Below are 5,650 nucleotides of genomic sequence, written 5' to 3'. Positions count from 1 at the left end.
TGAAATCATAACTTATGGATTCTTCGTGCGTTCATCTGAGTACCAGTGCATTACACGCATATGTTCCTAAAATGTAATAAAAATACAAATAAATAAGTAAGACAAAATTACTTAACCAAGAAAGTTTCTTTTTTCTAAAAGACAAATATATATATATATATATATATATATATATATATATATATATATATATATATATATATATATATATATATATATATATCTATATATATATATATATATATATATATATATATATATATATATATATTCTTACTCCAAGAGAGAAAATAATATTCATTAATTTTAACCATTAGATTGAAAATAATCAATGGTCATGATGAGGAGTAAGTCTTGATAACTTACTCTTTGAGAGAGAGAGAGAGAGAGAGAGAGAGAGAGAGAGAGAGAGAGAGAGGGCATATCATATGAGAATGTCTTCTTTATATGAGAATGTGAGAATGAATCTTAACCCTTAGATTTTCAAATAAATGGTGGGGATTACGAGTGAATATTTTTTTCTCTCTTCTCGATTATTAAAATAAATGATGTAGGAGAGAGAAAAAAAGATTCACACATAATCTCCACAATTTATTTTAAAATTTAATGGTTTAGACACTACTAGAAAAAACGCATTTAGTGTGACCGATTTAGAGACCAAAAAAGTATCAAAATCGGTCACTAAATGGTTTAGAGACCGAAAAAGCGACCATCATTTCTCGGTTGGAAAAGTACTAGTCGCTAACCTCTTGCGACGGATTTAGAGACCGATATATAGCGACCGAAATAGTGACAGAATTAGAGACCGGATTAGTGGCCGAATACTGTGACTAAAATTGTGACCGAAATTTTATTCAGCGACTGATTTAAACATGATGCAACTTTTTTCACCCATAATCAGCGACCTTTTTTTGTAGTATTTCCGTCACTAAATCAGTCTCTGATTGTTTTGATCAATTTAAAATTATCCCTTTTTAATTTTAAAGCAGTCCTTAATGTGTTAAAATTATTCTTTTTAGTACCTATTTAAATCTTCTTGAATATGAAATAATTTGATACGTTAAATTTTTATTATAATTAACAAAATAAATACTGATAAAAAAGTATAATATATAAACTCTTAGTAAATACTCATAGAAAAATTTAATAAAAGAACAAAATTAAAGTATATCTTTGAATTCAACTTAACAAAAGAACACAATTTAAAGTACTTATAAGTATTTATAAAAAACACTATAAACTTGTTTTAACTAACAGGTAATAATTGTCATAACATAACATAACATATTATTTTCATAGTCACTTATAATTCTAAGTTCATCTCTTCATCATCATCCTCACCATCAACTTTATCATCATCCTCACCAACCTCATCATATGGCTTTGGTTAAAAATTCAAACTGTCCATCAACTATTTTAGCATGTAATTGTTATACTCAAAAACTTTATTTGTGTTAGCTAATTCCTTGCGAAGTGGATCTCATTCATTTCTCATTTCTTCAAATTCACGTCTTTGAATCCACTTGGTTGACGAGGAACATGAACCACCATAAGTAGGCTTCCCTGCTATTACGATAGATTTCATTCCAATCCCTGCAACGTCTCATTACACATCTAACTCAGATGGTGGGAGGAGGGTTCCTTCTTGAGATTGATTTTGGATCAATTTTTCCCATCTTTCTGTAAAAAAATTCTGATAACAAAAGTATAAGGATAATTATTATTGTAAAAAATGAAATAAAATTAAACTAAAATAAAAGTAATTATAAAGGATATATAACTCAAATTGAGATATCATTACATGCACATATTCTGATCTTCTATCGACCCAAGTGTTAGTCTTGTGGTGTTGGTGTGTGTGAAGAAACAATTGTAAAGGATTAGGAGGAGTGCCATTTTGTTCTGTCTAATAAATAAATATAATTTAAGAACATGTTAGCAATAATTTTAAAATATAAATGAAACACATTGTAGTTCATATGATGATCTAACATAAAAAATTCAACACCCCTACAAATTACACAATAATAGACCACACCTTATGAGGAGCTTACGAATATTTCCAAAGGAGCATGCTGATCAACAAATTTATAATATACTAGAAATTACAACATATTAACTTGGATGGATTCCGTATACAAATTAATTATCCATTCCTTTTACAACATTAGATGAATGTATTTTTTTAAATCCACCGCAGAAACATTATCATATAGTAGAACAAATGCATAAACCACTAGAGTTCCCTATATTTATAAATTGTAACATAAGAAGAAGTACAAAGAAGAAAGAAATATATGAAATCTAGGAAAACATTACCATATTAGCTCTATGTTGGGATGAGGTGATAGAGCCACATGTGTGAAGGAATCCTCCAAAACCACCACAATCAGATGCTCGATTGGTTTTTGTCTGTATACTCTTGTTTTTAAATCCTTGAGTTCTTCAATGATCACACAGTGAATCCCACACATCCGGACCAATCCATCTTGGTGTATTCATTGTGGTACGAACCTTATTTAGATTGTTTTTCATTACTGCTGCACCTCGTATTTCAAAGTTCTTTCCAGCCCACACATCAACTGATGGACAAATATTAAACTTTTTTTGTATGTAGAAACAACGAGTTAACATATAATAAATTCAAATTTGTCTATATGTATAATAAAGTCAAACCTTTTTAAGATGAAATGGTTATGAATCATATATGTCAATATTGAACTCTACGTATAACAAACCTTTTATTTGAATGAATAGTGTGGTAAATGAATCATAACCATTTGCAAGGCTACGTACAAATTTTCACAGTTTAGAAGGATATGCAAATGTGCAACATCTAACTCTTGATCATCCAAATACCGACTATTACAAAATCCTGCTCAACAACCAGAATGATTGAAGATTTATAAAGTTTGTGATAACACGAATTTATATCATATATTTAGCTTAAATTCCATAAATATTATTAGCATTTTCATTTAATTATATTGTTTTATTATGGTATTATGCGGGTATTTGCGATGTTTCAGGTATTATGTTCGTGTTGAAAACTATTTGTGAAAAGAAGAAGGAATAGAGCAAAATCGATCCATATTTATTCAAGAGAAGAAAGGAGAGATGCTAAAGCAAATAGAGGGTTCAAAACAGAAGATCCAAAAGCAGAATGGTAGAAGCCCAACCCACGAAGGAGCTGAAGCAACTACCTCAGCACATGGAGATGTCTGTCTCCAAGGGCCCAAGCCACGTCACAAGGTGGAGACGCCCGTCTCTAACCTCCCTTGAAAATCTCCACTTGAGACGCACGTCTCAAGTTGTTTACACCGAGTTAGGCTAAGAAAAAGGAGACGCACGTCCTCAGCGTTGAGTAAATAGGTTACTATTTTTACGGAGAAAAAGGGCATCGTGGGAGAAAGAGAACGGTCACTATTCACCTATAAAAGGAGACCGATAATTCATTATCAAGGGTCCGAATTTCTGCAACAAAACTCAACCAATTTTATTTTCTAAATGCATTATTTTCTTCGCAATTTAATTCTTAGTATTCTTTTCTCACAACAATTTCTACACCGGAAATTATTTTGAACTTTCAATAAATCTAACCTTACGTTGGATTTAGTTTTTTATTCCTTGCTTTACTATTTTTTTACGCCGAATAATTTTTAGAAGAACGATCCAACCGATCTGTGGTGGAAGTTCAAGTACTCAAGATTCGAAGTTTAATTAATTCATATTTCATTATTCAGGTTTCTATTTACCGTTTTAATTATCATTGAATGATATATTGTATGCCTTCTAATATGCCTATTATTATGAACCGAACCAATTTATGCATGTTTAACCGTATCAATATGTCTGGCTAATTTAATTGAGATATCGGTATATAGAGTAAGTTAATCGTAGGGATCCGAACTAAGTTGGCTTAAATATGTTTTATTAAATATCACTTGTTTTTGGTTTTATGTCTAATCTAATTTGCTAAAGTTCTAAATTCAACAGAGCGAGAGTTTGAGACTTTAGGACTAATAAAGGTTAAAATCAATAGAGCGAGAGTTTGAGATATTTAACTGGATAGTACACATAGAACATTAGTTTTAAGGATGGCGAAAGCATATTAGAACTAATTAGAATTTATTTAGTTTCAAAAAGTGTTTTTAAACCCGACGCAGGATGGCGAGAGCGTACGTTAGGGAATACTAGCATGATCCGAGTCAACAGCACGAAAGTTTGATACTAGGAGATTTAAGTAGGTAACGTCTTTATGAAGCGAGCATTTTATTAAATATGATGTTTTCAAAAGTCTTTTCTAAATCTAATGGGATGGCGAGAGCGTACATTACAAGTTGGAATAGTAGTCTAAATGAACAAACCGAGAGTTTGAGAGGAGGGCTTTTAAATGACATAGTTAATAGAGATTTTTATTAAATAAGAACCATAGCCAATGGACCTTCGGATCACCTAAGTTAGACGAAATACATACTGATATCTATTTATTATTATATCCTTAGAATTGATATTTTAATTTTCCCGTTAGAAACAATCAAAGTATTAGTAGCCTTAGCTTTACATAGTAACCTTAGATAACGGTAGATCGATTCATAGTCCCTGTGGATTCGATATCTTTTAAAACTACACGACACGTTTGTACACTTGCAGTTATCAGATTTATAGACACGTAAAGTTGTGATCAAATTTTTGGCGCCGTTGCCGAGGACTATTTAAGTTGATTTCGTAATTCACTGTTACACCGTAGAGACTAGGGCAATTTTGTTCCTTTTCTTTGAACGATTATATGCCAAATACTCATTTACAAGGAGGGGAATTAATACAATGAATCAACAAAATCGAATGTTTTATTAACGTAAGACGTCGAATTCATCATCTTCCCAAAGTAGAACCAATTCCAGTTTCTCAGGAATTATTTTTTGATGATCAACCAACCCCGAAGTTAGAGATGGCTGCTCTTCGTCCTCTTAAAGACTATGCCTCTCCTTCACGAGCTGAACCGCACTCAAGTATCGCACCACCTGCGGTTAAGGAAAACGATTTCAAACTGAAACCTTCGTTGGTGCAAGCTGTCCAACCGAATCAATTCTCTGGAAGCCCTGCAGACGATCCTAATCTCCATTTATCCGTGTTTGTGCAATACGCCGACACTGTCAAAGCTAACAATGTCAGTCCCCAAGCTATTAGATTACGTATTTTTCCCTTCTCCTTGAGAGATAGAGCTAGAGCATGGCTTCAATCCTTACCCTCTAACTCCATAACAACCTGGGATGAATTGAAGAGAGTTTTCTTAGCGAGATATTTCCCACCTAGCAAAACTGCTATGCTAAGAGGTCAAATCAACAGATTTTCCCAAAAAGAAAACGAATAACTCTTCAAAGCTTGAGAGCGATATAAAGACATGCTAAGACTATGCCCTTATCATGGACTTGAACCATGGCTGATCATCCATACTTTTTATGGTGGTCAACTTTATAACACTAAAATGACCATAGATGTCGCTGCTGGGGGAGCTCTGATGGACAAACCTTATAATGAAGCATATAACCTCATAGAAAACATGGCACAGATCCATTACCAATGGTGAGGAGAACGAACTGCTGTAGAGAAATCCCAAACCAAAGGAAGAGTGTACGAAGTAAGTAGT

The 5,650-nt window shown here is 32.6% G+C and overlaps 1 non-coding gene across 1 annotated transcript; it reads right to left on the bottom strand.

Moving 5' to 3' along the window:
• Positions 1–5,326: 5,326 nt before the first annotated feature.
• On the bottom strand, positions 5,327–5,433 carry LOC131600874 (small nucleolar RNA R71). Its single transcript, XR_009283478.1, has one exon. It is a non-coding gene; the product is annotated as a small nucleolar RNA R71 (small nucleolar RNA).
• Between the last annotated feature and the right edge of the window lie 217 nt (positions 5,434–5,650).

This window comes from Vicia villosa, linkage group LG4, assembly GCF_029867415.1.
Source record: "Vicia villosa cultivar HV-30 ecotype Madison, WI linkage group LG4, Vvil1.0, whole genome shotgun sequence".
Classification (NCBI taxonomy): Eukaryota; Viridiplantae; Streptophyta; class Magnoliopsida; order Fabales; family Fabaceae; genus Vicia; species Vicia villosa.
This window is presented reverse-complemented; position numbering and strand designations above follow the sequence as displayed.